The sequence below is a fragment of the Hippopotamus amphibius genome, chromosome 14, assembly GCF_030028045.1.
Source record: "Hippopotamus amphibius kiboko isolate mHipAmp2 chromosome 14, mHipAmp2.hap2, whole genome shotgun sequence".
Classification (NCBI taxonomy): domain Eukaryota; kingdom Metazoa; phylum Chordata; class Mammalia; order Artiodactyla; family Hippopotamidae; genus Hippopotamus; species Hippopotamus amphibius.
The window spans coordinates 47017944-47035008 of record NC_080199.1 but is presented as its reverse complement, the minus strand read 5'-3'; positions in this window follow the sequence as shown (position 1 = coordinate 47035008).

Below are 17065 nucleotides of genomic sequence, written 5' to 3'. Positions count from 1 at the left end.
GGCAGACAGTTGGGGGGAGAAACCTCCAGGACCAGAAGATCAAGGGAGACACTGTGGGTGATTTCCTTACCCACTTGGCACTAGGAAGCCTGCTGAGCTCCCCACCAGGTCCTTCATTCTCTGGGGCCCCCTCTGGATGCATGGGTCCTAAGTGAGTGGGAGGGAAGGAGGAGGGGGGAAGAGGAAGAGAGGCAGTCAAGGGGATCAGGGGAAACACTGCAGGCATTCCCCTTCCCAGTCAGACTGGGAAGCTTGTTGGGCTTCTGGGTCTGGTCCCTGCCTTCCAGTGCCCCCTCCAGCTGCAGGTCCTAGGGGCATAGGCGGGAGGGGGCAGGGAAGAAGAAGAGAGGCCAAGGGGAAGAGACCCTCTGAGATCAGAGGATGGGGGAAGTGCATAGCTTTTCCCCCACCCACTTGGGCCCAGGGAGCCTGCTGGGGTCCTGGACCTGGCCTTCTTCCCCCAAGACCAGAGGCACTCCTGGGCCCCTCCTGCCTCATTGAGAGTAAGCCCCATGCCCCACCCTCCCAGGGCTTTTTCTGGCCCTGTGGGACCTAAGTGTAGGCTTCACCCACCATCTAAACCCCACCCTTGTCAAGTTCTTTTCCAGCTTATTTTTTTCTTTTGTCCCCCCTCCATTTTTCCTCCTGTGGTTCTGTTTTACCTTCCAATTGTTGCTTCATCTACTTTTTATTTTTTCTAACATATCTGTTAGTTTTCTAATCTTACTGTATTTTTTACTCTTTGTTATTGTTCTGCTCCTTTTTTTCTCTTTTTTTCCTTTCTTTTTAATTTTTTCTTTATTTTTTCTTCCTTGTGCAGCTTGCAAGATCTTGATTCACAAGCCAGGGATCGGGTCTGAACTCCTGTGGTGGGAACTCTGAGTCCAAACCATTGGACTAACAAAGAACCCCAGACACCAGGGAATATTCATCAGATGAGGTCTCTCAAAGGTCCTCACCTCAGCACCAAAACCAGGTCTCCACAAGAGCCTATAAACTTCAGTGCTTGAAGTCTCAGGCCAAACAACCAGTAAGACTGGAACACAATCCCACCATCTAAAGAAAAAAATGAAACAACAAAATGTATGTCACAGATGAAGGAACAAGATGAAAACCTAGAAGACCAAATAAATGAAGAGTTAATAGGAAACTTACTTGAAAAAGACTTCAGAGTGATGATAGTAAAGATGATCCAGAATTTCAGAAATAGAATGGAGGCATGGTTTAAGAAAATAAATGTTTAACAAAGATCTACAACAACCAAAGAACAAACAAACAGAGATGAGCAACACAATAACTGAAATGAGAAATACACCAGAAGGAATCAATCACAGAAAAACTGAGGCAGAAGAAAGAATAAGTGAGATGGAGGATAGAATGATGGAAATAACTGCCAAAGAAGAGAAAAAAGAAAAAAAGAATGAAAATAATTGAGGACAGTCTCAGAGACATCTAGGACAACACTAAATGCACCAATATTCAAATTATAGAGGTCCCATAAGAATAAGAGAAAAAGAAAGGATCTGAGAAAATATTCAGAGATTATAGTGGAAAAGTTCCCTAACATGGGAAAAGGAAATAGTCTCCCAAGTCCAGGAAGCACAGAGAGTCCCATACAGGATAAATCCTAGGAGAAACACACCAAGACACATATTAATGAAGCTAACAAAAATTAAAGTCAAAGAAAAAATATTAAAAGCAGCAAGGGAAAAGCAAAAAACAACAGGCAAAGGAATCCATATAAGGTTATCAGCTGATTTTTCAACAGAAACTCTGCAGGTCAGAAGGGAGTGGCAGGATATACTTAAAGTGATGAAAGATAAAAACCTACAACCAAGATTACTCTACCCAGCAAAGATCTCATTCAGATTTTACATAGAAATCAAAAGCTTTATAGAGAAGCAAAAGCTAAGACAATTCAGCACCACCAAACCAGCTTTACAACAAATGCTAAAGGAAATTCTCAAGGAGGGAAACACAAGGGAAGAAAAAGACCCACAAAAACAAACCCAATGCAATTAAGAAAATGGTAATAGGAACATAAATATCGATAATAACCTTGAATATAAATGGATTAAATGCTCCAACCAAAAGACACAGACTGGTTGAGTGGATACAAAAACAAGACCCACATATATGTTGTCTACAAGATACCCACTTCAAATCTAGGGACACATAGAGACTGAAAGTGAAGGGATGGAAAAAGATATTCCATGCAAATGGAAATCAAAAGAAAGCTGGAATAGCAAAACTCTTATCGGATAACATAGACTTTAAAGTAAAGACTGTTACAAGAGATAAGAAAAGATGCTATGTGATGATCAAGGGATTAATCCAAGAAGAAGATATAACAATTATAAATATTTATGCACCCAACATAGGAGCACCTCAATACATAAGGCAAAGGCTAATAGCCATAAAAGTGGAAATTGACAGTAACATAATGATAGGAGGGGACTTTAACAACCCCACTTACACCAATGGACAAACCATCCAGACAGAAAATAAATAAGGAAACATAATCTTTAAATGACACAATAGACTAGATAGATTTAATTGATATTTACAGGACATTCTACCTGAAAGTTACAGAATACACTTTCCTCTCAAGTGCACATGGAATGTTCTCGAGGATAGATCACATCTTGTGTCACAAATCAAGAAAATTTAAGAAAATTGAAATTTTATCAAGCATCTTCTCTGACCACAGTGCTATGAGATTAGAAATCAGTTACAGGAAAAAAAAAATGCAAAAAACACAAATACATGGAGGCTAAACAGTGCACTACTAAATAGCCAAGAGATCACTGAAGAAATCAAAGAAGAAATTAAAATATACTTAGAAACAAATAAAAATGAAAACACAATGACCCAAAACCTATTGGACACAGCAAAAGCAGTTCTAAGAAAGAAGTTTATAGCAATTGAATCTCACCTCCAGAAACAGGAAAAATGTCAAATAAACAATATAACCTTACACCTAAAACAACTAGAGAAAGAAGAACAAAGAAAACCCAAAGTCAGTAGAAGGAAAGAAATCATAAAGATCAGAGCAGAAATAAATGAAAAAGAAGGGAAGGAAACAATAGCAAAGATCAATAAAACTAAAAGTTGGTTCTTTGAGCAGATAAACAAAATTGATAAACCTTTAGCCAGACTCATCAAAAAAAAAAAAAAAAAAAAAAAAAAAAAAGGGAGAGAATGCAAATCAATAAAATTAGAAATGAAAAAGGAGAAATCACAACTGACACCAAAGAAATACATAGGATTATATGAGACTACTATAAATAACTATATGTCAATAAAACAGACAACCTCAAAGAAATGGACAAATTCTTAGAAAGGTACAGTTTTCCAATACTGAATCAGGAGAATTAGAAAATATAAACAGACCTATCACAAGTAATTAAATTGAAACTGTAATTAAAAATCTTTCAACAAATGTCCAGGACCATATCGTTTCACAGGCAAATTCTATCAAACATTTAGAGATGAGCTAACACTTATACTTTACACTCTTCCAAAAAATTGCAGGGGAAGGAACACTCCCAAAATCATTCTATGAGGCCACAATCAATCACCCTGATACCAAAACCAGACAAAGATATCACAACAAAAGAAAATTACAGACCTATATCACTAATGAATATAGATGCAAAAACACTCAACAAAATACTAGCAAACAGAATCCAACAACACATTAAAAAATCATACACCATGATCAAGTGGGATTTATCCCAGGAGTGCAAGGATTCTTCAATATATGCAAATCAATCATTGTGATACACCATATCAACAAATTAAGGAATAAAAACCATATGATCATCTCATAGATGTAGAAAAAGTTTTGACAAAATTCAGCACCCATTTATGATTAAAAACTCTCCAGAAAATGGGCATAGAGAGAAACTACCTCAACACAATAAAGGCAATAAATGACAAACCCACAGAAAACATTATTCTCAATGGTAAAAAACGGAAAGTATTTCCACTAAGATAGGAACAAGACAAGGTTGTCCACTCTTGCCACTCTTATTCAACATAGTTTTAGAAGGCCATGCCACAGCAGTCAGAAAAGAAAAAGAAATGAAAGAAATCCAATTTGGAAAAGAAGAAGTAAAACTGTCACTGTTTGCAGATGATGTGATGCTATACCTAGAAAATCCTAAAGATGCCACCAAAAAACTACTAGAACTAATCAATGAATTTTATAAGGTTGAAGAATACAAAATTAATACACAGAAATCTCTTGCATTCCTCTACACTCAAAACAAAAAATCAGAAAGAGAAATTAAGGAAACAATTCTATTTACCATCACAACAAAAAGAATAAAATAGCTAGGCATAAACCTACCTAAGGATACAAAAGACTTGTATTCAGAAAACGGTAAGACACTGATGAAAGAAATCAAAGATGACATGAACAGATGGAGAAATATACCATGTTCTTGCATTGGAAGAATCAGTATTGTGAAAATGACTATATTACCCAAAGCAACATACAGATTCAATGCATTCCCTATTAAATTACCAATGGCATTCTTCACAGAATTAGAGCAAAAAATTTTACAATTTGTATGGAAACACAAAAGACCCAGAATAGCCAAAGCAATCTTGAGAAAGAAAAACAGAGCTGGAGGAATCAGGCTCCCTGATTTCAGATTGTACTACAAAGCTACAGTAATCAAGACAGTATGGTACTGGCACAAAAACAGAAATATAGATCAATGGAACAGGATACTAGGCACAGAGATAAATGCACACACATATGGTCACCTAATTTATGACAAAGAAGGCAAAAACTTACAATGGAGAAAAGACAACCTCTTCAATAAGTGGTGCTGGGGAAACTGGGCAGCTACATGTAAAAGAAAGAAATTAGAACACTCCCTAACACCATACACAAAAATAAACTCAAAATCAATTAAATAACTAATTGTAAGACCGGACAGTATAAAACTCTTAGAGGGAAACATAGGCAGAACATTCTATGACATAAACCATAGCAAGATCCTTTTTATCCCACCTCCCAGAATAATGGAAATAAAAACAAAAAGAAACAAACGGTACCTAATGAAACTTAAAAGCTCTTGCACAGCAAAGGAAACCATAAACATGATGAAAAGACAGCCCTCAGAATGGGATAAAATATTTATAAATGAAGCAACAGACAAAGAATTAAGCTCCAAAATATACAAGCAGCTCATGCAGCTCAATATCAAAAAAAGAAACAAAACAAAACAAAACAAATAACCCAATACAAAAATGGAAGGGAGGGAATATGGGGATATGTGTATAAAAACAGATGATTGAACCTGGTGTACCCCCCCCAAAAAAAAATGGGTGGAGGACCTAAATAGACATTTTTGCAAGGAAGACATACAGATGGCCAACAAACACATGAAAAGATGCTCAACATCACTCATCATTAAAGAAATGCAAATCAAAACCACCTGTCAGAATGGCCATCATCAAAAATCTTGAAACAATAAATGCTGGAGAGTGTGTGGAGAAAAGGGAACCCTCCTGAACTGTTGGTGGGAATGTAAATTGATACAGCCACTATGGAGAATAGTATGGAGGTTCCTTTAAAAACTAAAAATATAACTACTAAATGACCAAGCTATCCCACTACTGGGCATATACCCAGAGAAAAACATAATTTAAAAAGATACATGTACCACAATTTTCATTGCAGCATAATTTATGATAGCCAGGACATGGAAGCAATCTAAATACCCATCAACAGATGAATGGATAAAGAAGATGTGGCACCTGTATACAATGGAATAAAAAGGAATGAAATTGAGTTATTTGTAATGAGGTGGATGGACCAAAGTCTGTCATATAGGGTGAAGTAAGTCAGAAAGAGAACACAAATACCATATGCCAACGCATATATGTGGAATCTAGAAAAATGGTACTGATGAATCTAGTGGCAGGGCAGGAATAGAGACACAGACTTAAAGAATGGATTTGAGGACATGGTTGGGAAGGGGAAGCTGGGAGGAAGTGAGAGAGTAGCATTGACATATATATACTACCAGATGTGAAATAGCTAGCTAGTGAGAAGCTGCTGCAGAACACAGGGAGATTAGCGCTATACTTTGTGAAGACCTAGAGGGGTATGGTAGGGATGGTGGGAGGGGGGGTCAAGAGGGAGGGAGTATGGGGATATATGTATAAATATAGCTGATTCACTTTGTTATACAACAGAAACTAGCACAACGTTGTAAAGCAATTATACTCCAATAAAGATGTAAAAAAAAAAAGGGATAGTTTAAGGAACCTCTTAGACAACATCAAGTGTACTACCATTCACATTACAGGGGTCTTAGGAAAAGAAGAGAGAGAGAACATGACACAAAATTTATCTGAAGCATAATGGCTAAAGTTTCCTACCCTGGAGAAGAAAAGAAATATTCAGGTCAGAAAAGCACAGAGAGTACCAGATAAGATGAAACTAAAGTGATCAACATCAAAACATGTCACAATTAAAAGGGCAAAATTTAAAGGTAGACAATTTTAAAAACAACAAAAATAAGTCACATACAAGGGGACCCCCATAAGCCTATCAATTGACTTTCAGCAGAAACACTGCAGGCCAGAAGAAAGTGGCATGATATAGTTAAATTGCTAAAAAGAAAAACCTTCCAACCAAGAATGCTCTACCTAATAAGGATTGTTTAGAACTGAAGGAGAGAGAAAGAGTTTCCCAGGCAAACAAAAGGTAAAGGAGTTCATCACCACCAAACTGGTCTAACAAGAAATGTTAAAGGAGCTTCTTCAAATGGAAAAATAAAGGCTATAACTAGAAACAACAACAAAAAATTATGAAAGAAAAAATTTCAGTAGTAAAGACAAACATATGGTAAAGATAAGTGGTTGCACTTATAAAGCTAGCATGGAAGTTAAAGATAAAATTATCTATATCTAAAATAATTAGCTAAGTGAAACACAAAATGAAATGATGTAAATATGACATGGAAAACATAAAATATGGGGGGCATAAAAACGTATTCCAAAAATTTGGAATGTGTTCCAATTTAAGTGCCAATCAGCTTAACATAGACTGCTGTATTTGCAGGTTGACATATATATGAATCTCATGGTAACCAGAAACCAATAATCTACAATAGATACACAAAAAAATAAAGAGAAAGGAATACAAATGTAATATTAAAGAAAGTTATCAAATCACAAGGGAAGAGAATAATAAGAAAAGCATAGAGAGGAGCTACAAAAACAATCAGAAAACAATTAACAAAATGACAATAAAATACTCATCAATAAGTAGTTTAAGTGTAAATAGATTAAATATTCCAATCAAAAAGACATAGGGTGACTAAATGGATACAAAAACAAGACCCATGTAATTTCTACCTATACGAGACTCACTTCAGATCTAAAGACACACACAGACTGAGGGAATGGAAAAAGTATTCCAGGTATACCTTGGAGATATTGCAGGCTTGATTCCAGACCATTGCAGTAAAGCAACTAACATGATAAAGTGAGTCACACAAATTTTTTGGTTTCCCTGGGCATACGAAAGTTATGTTTACACAAAACTTCAGCTGGTTAAAAATGCCATACCTGCAAAGTATAGTAAGGTGAAGTTCAATAAAATGCAGTAAGCCTGTATATACAAAATTCTAAAGACTCCACCAAAAAAATTTATTAGGATTCATAAACAAATTCAGTAAAGTTGCCAGATACAAGATTAATATACAGAAGTCTGTTGCATTCATACACACTGATGAAGTATCAGAAGGATGGGTAAATTAATAAAACCATCTCATTTTCAGTTGCATCAAAAAGAATAGTATACTTAGTACTGTTTGCTCAAAAATTAAAAACAATTCATGTTGAAAAAAACAATGACAACTTCGGCATTTTTTTCTGAATTTACATATGAGAATTATGAATAAAGGATCCTGTTGAATATTTTTAAAATGTGATATCACCTCACATATGCCATAATGGCTATTATTAAAAAGATAGAAAATAAGTGTTGGAGAGAATGTGGAAGAAATGGAACCCTCATGTACTGTTAGTGGGAATGTAAACTGGTGCAGCCACTGTGGAAAATTTCATGAAGGTTTCTTAAAAAATTAAAAATAAAACTACCATATCATTCAGCAATTCCACTACTGTGTATTAATCTAAATAAAATGGAAACACTAATTTGAAAAGATATATGCATCCCTTTGCTCACTGTAGTATTATTTACAAGAGCCAAATATGGAAACAACCTAAATGTCCATCAATAGATGAATGGATAAAGAAGATGTAGTTTACAGATACCATGGAATACTACTTAGCCTTAAAAAGAATGATGTCTTGCCATCTGTTATAACATGGATGGACCTAGAGGGTATTATACTAAGTGAAATAAGTCATAGAAATACAAATACTGTGTGGTGTCACTTATATGTGGAATCTAAAAGAAAACAAACAAAGAGATAGAAACAGACTTATAAATACAGAGAACAAAGTGGTGGTCACCAGAGAGGATGAAGGGGATTAAGAGTACAAACTTCTAGTTATAGTATAAATGTCACAGGATGTAATGCACAGCATAGGGAATATGGTCAATGATACTGTAATAACTTTGCATGGTGACATATGGTTATTAGATTTATTACTGTAATAAATTTGTAACGTATATAAATGTCATCACCAGTTGTAAACCTGAAACTAATGTAATATTGCATGTCAATTATACTTCAATTTTTTAAGCTCTTTATTGGAATGTAATTGCTTTACACTTTTGTACCAGCTTTTGAGGTACACTGAAGTGAATCAGCTGTATTTGTACATATATCCCCATATCCCCTCCCTCCCATGACTCCCTCCCACCCTCCCTGTCCTGGCCTTCTGAGGTATCACCCATTATCGAGTTGATCTCCCTTTGTTATACAGCAACTTCCCACTAGCTATCTATTTTACAGTTGGTAGTGTATATATGTCTATGCTACTCTCTCACTTTGTCCCAGCTTCCCCTTTGCCCCCTACACCCCCAACCCCATGTCCTCCAGTCCATTCTCTGCATCTGCATCTGCATCACTTAATTTATATTTATAGGACATTCCATCCGTATACTTCAATTTTTTTTAAAAGTAGGTACAATGTGGATATCTGGCATTCAAAATTTTATGCAATAAATTAACATTTTCCTTTCCACTGTACATTACAAATATAGCTGATATAATTAGTCATGACACACCTGCTAAAAGTAAAAGACAAATCATACATTATATTTTCCATATGATTTTTGATAAATCAAAATATATAATAAATTTTCCCAAAACAAAAGAAATGAAAGAGAAACAACCCTGTTGAAAACAGTTAATTTAAGGAATAAGAAGCTGAAATGGCCAATAATGGAATGATTTTCACAGTTTTCTCATTTGAATGGCCAATGAATAACACTGATCTACCATTTCATATCTATAATGGCAAACATGTTCAATTTGGGTAATTTCATGACCAAGTAACAGAAACTTTCATACACTAGATATGACAATTGGGTGACAATTTCTATTGCCTAATAGAGGTGAATGCATATTTCCTCCAGTTCAACAATTCCATTAATAAATATATAACAAGAGCATCTCTATTAAATGTGCAAAATAAGACTGTACCAAGAAGAAGTGAAAAATAAAGGGGTAAAAATCCCAGTTCTGTGCCGGTAGAGGAATGTATAGATAAGCTTTGAGTTTTCCATAACTTGAATATTGAAAAGCAGTAAAAAAATGAACTGTATTTACATGAGTCCAAATTGAAAATCTCAAAAGCATAATTCTAAGCCTAAAATATCATTACAAAATTATATATTTACTATAGTAGTTTGAGTTTCCAAAGCAATTACATATATTTTAAATTACATTGCTATCTTCTTAAAATGTGAATGCATAGCAGGAAAATATTTTCATCTACCTGAGAATCATGGATACTTCTGGGGAGGCAGTCAGAGTAATAGGATATTGTAGCCTTATAATTGGATCAGTTATATATGTATATTGTGTGTGTGTGTGTATAAATTAACTTACAAAATTATATATATAGTTATAAAATTACATATAGTATATAATAGTTTTTTGTGTGTTTGGTTTTGTTTTGTTTTTTTTTAACCTAAATGTTATTTACTCAAAAGTCTTTAGAGCTCAGGCCCCAGAGTACAGGATGGAATAAAACAAGTAACTTATGTCTGCCCTCCTTTCAGCACGTGCTCTTGTTGCCCCACTGAGCCCTCTTGTTGCTGATGATCATCTTGAAAAAGCAGCCAGACTGCACGCAGGCAGCTATTTTCTCCCAAGTCTCACAAAAGCACATGAAGGGCTTCAGGTCTGGAAATTCATCCAGTCACCTGCGCTCAAACATAAGTTTCTGATCTAAGACATCATAAGTGAAGAAATCTACACAGGTAAACTTTTCCCCTGCAAAACATGAGAATTTCCCCAGGAACAGGTAGAATAGATTCAGTTGTCCAGGTAGCTTGTCCAATGACTTTCCAAGCCTTTCCAAAGCTTCAGGTTTTCATGGTCAGTGTTGTAGCAGAGTCATATCAACTGAATGTGGAAACCCATTATCTGGTTCTCTGTGATGTTCATACAAATCTTTTTTTTTTTTTTTTTCCAGTCTCACTGTATAGGTGTACAAGGAAAAATGTTTATTTTGCTTTTTACTGTGGGTAGTATTGGTATATGCTACAGTTCTTCTTGTGACTGCCAAAATATTCTGATTTATTTGGCTTAAATAAACCCAACAATCTATGCTGTGTTATTTTTATTATTGTTATCTAGTGAGCCACCAAGTTCATGAAGGTTAAAATAACTAATGGACTCCATTCCAAGACACACTGATTTATAATGAAATTCAGACAAATTATAAAACACGATTTTTTCATGTGTAATTCTTAAAATATCTTATTTTACCCAAATAAAATTCTTTTAGGTTTAGTCTTATTTCTCTTGTGAATACTGCTAAATTGCATTCTAATTAAGGTTTTCTGTGTTTTTAATAAGAACTTTAGCTACTATTTATATGTGCTAGTACACCTCTGGTTTTAAATCTCTGTTCTGACTCTTAGAATCTATATAACCTAAAACAATTTACATTGCATAATTTGTAAAATTGGCATGGCAATCTTACTGATCTCAGAAGCTGTTGTGAGGATTAAATGAGGTGATGTAAAACCATAGGACTGTGCTTGGCAGGTAGTACAAATGCTGTACATTATTACTTGCAACTTCATCAACGTCATCATTATTACTATCAGGACATTAAACAATTTAGAATTTGTTGTCCTCTTTTGTTATTAGCTTTCTAAGTCAATATTTCTTTGAATGCTGTTGAAATTCCTCCATAATTTTACTTCACTTTCCCCCAAATTAAGCTGAACTCCTCATCTTACCATACCTTAAATCAGCCCTGTTCTTACTTGACCCACCACTTTTGATCTTTCACTATCCTCACCTACAATGTCTTTTTCTTTCCATTTGTCTATTCTATACCTATCCATTTTCCAAAGCTTGCCTCAGATCTCATCTGGTCTACTGTTATGTTGAATTGATTTAAACCTTTTCAATCAATATTTATATTGTCTGCATTAGATAATTTAGTGCTTAACTGTGTTCTATCCTATAATCTTCATTGACATTTCAAATTCACGTCGTCACTACAAAGTAAACTGAAGATATGGGTTGCATCTGTGATTTCATCTGTGATTTCTTTCATCATCCTCACAGAGCTCTGCAGAATCATGAGTAAGTAGCAGATATTTAATAAATTCTCACTGTAATAAAAAATAATCCACTATATTTTTCCTAGCACCTGATTATGGCTATCACTCTGATTGTGATTATCACAAGTAAAGTCTCTCTGCTATAAATCATGGTTTTAAATAAAATTTATCTCACTTAATTTAATTCAAGTTGCACATGGTACCAGTTTATTTTTTGTACATAAACAATCCCAGAAGAAAATATTTAAGAACTTTTGAATTTCATTATAAACATCTTTTGAATTTTTATAAATAATTATTAACATAACTACCTGTGGTCAAGTAGGACAATAGAATAAGAACAGTTATTCCTTAAGGTATGGGAAAGGTGAAAGCATCAGCAAAATGGAGCTGCTGTTGCTCATATTCTTTATGCTTTAATTAGGCCAACATATCCTAGATATAACCTCAGACTATTAAAAAGGAAAAAAAAAAGAGTGGAATACTTCTTCTGACAAGAGGTGAAGTTAAAAAAAAAGTACCCCAGGGGTCACAGCAGTGCCCCACTTTTTACAGCGACAGCAGTTCTTCACATTGTAGTGCTGAAATTACAATGAGTCCCTGTGGGAATTAGACATCCTATAAAATAGCCCTAAGGCTATTTGAGATTGTTCTAGTCAAAGCCTCCATCATTCATAGGTTAAGAATTTAGTTTAGAATTAAAAAAAAAATCATATCAGATTATAATTTATAACACTGCTTAAAATATAAAGTTCAATAGCTATTTTAAGTTTAAAATATGTTTTAATAATTACCCTCTGAACTTCTAGGAGCTATCAACTATTATTAAAACTTTTGTTCCTGTTGAAATTTTAGAGAATCATAGTTAAGTTTATAAAAAATTAAAACATTCTTTTTATCAATGCCTAGTAGTAAAACCATAATTCTAAAAAATATATTTAATTTATAATACACATATACATTTCTCAATCTCCTTTATAGATGCACATATTTTTAGCCTTTTCTAAGTTTTATCAGCAATTTCTCTAAAGCATTGTCAGGAAGGTAACTTAAAATAGCCCCACTACTTTATTTTATTGCATTATTGGAAACCAACTGCTGAAGTTGTGAACTATATATTCAAAAGAATTGCTTTCCAATAATGGCTCACAGAATAGAGATAAGGGACAAGTGAAACCTATTAAGGTGTTTCCAAATAATATAGTTCATGAAACATCATGTAACGGAAATCTGTTTCTCAACTAATAATTAATAGTTAGTTTATCACTCCTGATCCATTTATTGATGAAATCAGATGAGTGAACACAAAATTGATTAAGACACAGCTTGTGTTTTTAAGAGGTTTATATTTGCATGTGTATGTGTGCATGCATGTGTGTGTGTGTGAGAGAGAGAGAGAAACATTAGAGACACAAATGTTATTATAGCAGAACTCAATTTGTGTTTTGAATCTCCATTCCATCAGGAGGGACAAGTATAATCTTGATTATTTTTGTACTGTATTCCCTTTTTTCCCTGGAGTTGTGACAAAATCCTAGGAGCATAAGTAGATCCAAGGCTATGAGTATGTTTGGGCAGGGAAGATCTGGCCCCCTTAGATGTTAATTGATACATGTAGGTCATTGACCCGGCACTGCAGAGCCAAACATTCACTCAACTCTTCCTTCTTCTGCAGTATTATTTTCTCCCTGGGTCTCTAACCCAGCAAGTAGAGTAGAGACTCCTTTGTTCTCAGACTTCACATATCTAATGTGTCCCCAAGCATCCAACCAGGAAAGCACAGTATTGCACTCTACAGATCCTATCTAATTCTCTGTTCTCCTTACTGCTCTTCTTATTCATCATGATTTTTTCCCAGAGACAATTTCTCTGGCCCAATGATTTTTTACCTTAAATATAACTAGCACAATCTCTCTAATAGATATAAACTTTTGGAAATATACATGCAGAGACCAACAGACGCTTTCCATTTTCTGCTCTGTCATGACCCTCTCTCCTTAAAAGAAGGAACCCTAAAGTACTATCTTCTTTTTGGAAAATGAGGTAGGGTTGTGCTGTACATAGAAATAAGGAAATAATTTTTAAATATTATGATGCCACAATTAGTATCTGCAGAAGAGGCTGTATTTTTTCTGGCATTCAAAATAAAAGTATGTCTACCCCCTGAAAAAATTGGAGGCAATTTTGTTCAAGCAAAATGTTGTGTACAGCTCACGAAGGAGAAATGCAATAACTCATTTCCTTTTCCAAATAAGAGAAGATTGGATGTAATAACAATGATATGAAATAAAATTCTGATGTACTGACTATACGGGAAGAGGAAGAAGAGCTAGAAGAGGAGGCAATGTCCAGGAAGTGATGATATGGGCTCAGTAGTGTAAATGAACAAGGCCAGAATGGAATGAAAAATATAAGTTGACCTCATGGATCTCACTGAGGAATTCTAAAAAGAAGGGAATGTCCATGAGGATGAAGCACCAATCCAGCAAGCCATATGCCAAATGAATAAAGCTTGTGATTTTTGACCACCAAAAATTCTGGAACTCATAATCTAAGGATGCTTCACTTTCTCCATGCAGCATTGATGAGTCCAAGAAATCTGTGAAATTATAAACCAGCAGGATCCAGCATTTCATGAACCAAATAGGATTTTCTGTAAAACACAAAATGTAAAATGCACCAAAAATTGGTGATAGAAAATTAAGCTGCCTGGCACCTCTCCAGCTTTATTCTGAATTTAATGACCTTTGACTCTCCTGGTACCTGAATTGGGCCATGACAATTTTCATCTCCACTGCCTTTCCTTTCTGTGAAATCTAGACTTTGCCTGTCATTATTTTTTCTCTTAAATAATTTCAAGGTATTTTAGATGTCCAGAGTTGATAATATAAATTCTATTCAACCTTCATAGGATCAAAAGTTGAAATGTAAAATTTCCTGTAAAATTTCAATTCATAGGGAAAATGCATTTGTAAACCAATGCCTTAATTGATGACTGTTAGAAGGGATATGTAGGGAATCAATAATTCATTTTATAATCCTGCCAGTTTTATACTATTAACTTAAGTACATGTTAGTAATAAATGATGTCACAAGAGGTAGACACTCTGTAGAAGATAAAATAAGTTGCTTTCCTTGCATTCCATCTGTTCCAAGATTCAGATCAGGAGTTTGGTAGCGTAAAACAATACATTTTTCTGACTGATTTTCTTTTCCACTTTTTATTTTACCATGTAGGCCCTTCCAAACTGTTTTATTTTATATGTCCCCTGGTTACTAAAGAGGACAATAATTGAATACTTGATATATCTTTGAGGTAGTAAACTTTAACGCTCAGTAGTGCATGTATACTCTCTATGGCATTCTGTTACTTCAATGCAGGAATACTGAGATGCAATTTGCGTGATTGCTGATAGCTGAAAACAAGACTGCGTGCTGCATAATTGAAGTCCATAAACCACAGTGATAGAGGGCACTTGTTCTTTGTTGGGCATTGCTGTAGGAACCTTGGCTCTGCCTCTTCTCGGTTTTGTCCCAGGTGTCTTAGCATGTCTAAAGTCTCAGTTTCTGCATAGTTGAAAATTCAGTGACACAACACATGCAAAAGCCTTTCTCAGTATCTGGTATATAATAGGAGAATGCCATCTTAAACTTTGGGATTCAGAAGATCAATATTTTAAATATTTTACAAATGAGAATAGTTAGCTTTCAAGTACAATGAAGTTTTGTTTTTGTTTTTGCTTATTTCCAGGTGTGTTTGTGTGTGTGTGTGTGTATTTTCTTCCTTACAAGCTTCATGGTAGTGTGCAATCTTCATAGCAATCTAATGAGTTAGGTGTTTTCATCCCCAAGGAATAGGCCAGGAAACAGCTTGAGAGGCAAGATGAACTGGTCAGGCTCACAAGGCAGGCACATCCCACAGTCAGAATTTTGAGAATCAAAATATGGCAAATTCTGTTCTGATTGCTTTTGCAGTTATCTTGACAGTGTTCCACTTGTTTTGATGTAAAATAATTTAACATCTGTTAAATATAAATTGAAAACCACATTTACGTTAGGTTTGGCAGTGCTTTGGCTCCTCATATTTCCATCCAAACCTATGTCACACTTGATATTTCAGATCAGGAATTACCAAGAAAATCCATAGCCTTGATTACTTTCTTTAATAAATGAACTTTCTTATGTGACTTTCAAGTCTGGAACTCTAAGAGTGTTCATAATAATACCGAATGAGCTTGGAAGACAGAGGCAGGCAAAACAAAAGGGAATCTGGTGAATTGTAGTAAAGAAGTAAGACAATTTAAGTCACTTCATTAACTACATAATTATTTTAATCAAGAAACTTGAATTTTGACTCTAAATTTTCTACTTATACAAAATATAATGAAATATTCTCTCACTTTTAATACTACTTCTAAAACCAAAGATCACTCTGATAACCTTTAAATCATTGTTTTTATTAATATGCTAGGGCTGCAAGGAAGCATAAATCTGTTGCTTTTGACACATGATTTCATTCATTTTTGCAGTTAACTTAATAATCATTACCTCCCATTCCTGCCTCATTTATTAATATAATGACCTTCTTTAAAAAACAAAGATTAAAGACAGTATGATTAGAAAAATAAATTCATAAACTTGTTTCTAAATTTTTACTCCTCAACTATTATTAAATCAAAATGTACTCTAAGCAGTTTTATGTATCTAGAAATAGGATTATCCACTATAAAGTATTAGAATGACAGCATTTCGGACTTTGTAAATTAAATTGTGTGATTCATGTATTTTCTAAGAATCTGAATGACTTTCAAATGAGCCAGCTACTTTATGTCTTTAATCCTTCTTAGAAAATAAATGGAAGAAATATGCTGATTCTTCTCCTTACATTAATACTTCCACACAAGAGCCTTTTAAAATAAATGCTCCAATCATTTTATTTCTTTAATTGAATTACATTATTTCCTAGTTCCATCAGAATCACAGTTTGGTGAAAAGTATCCAAAATGTCCTTTCTTTTCAGAGGGAGCATTAAATTTTCAAATCATAGAACAACTTACAATCCTATAGTAAAGAGATTCACTGATGTAAAATAATTTATACTAATAAAGTGTTTGTTGATAATGATGTACTTATAGAATCTGTGAAGAGCAGCTGAAGGAAATCCACATGTGCTACTTATTGAAATGTAATATTGTTTAGGGCTGATTATTTGCACTTGTCAATTTTCATTCTGCCTATAAATATTTAAATTATTCAGATATAAGGAAATGGAAATGGTCATGTACTCTTTTTTTAAAATTTTTTTTGGGGTACACC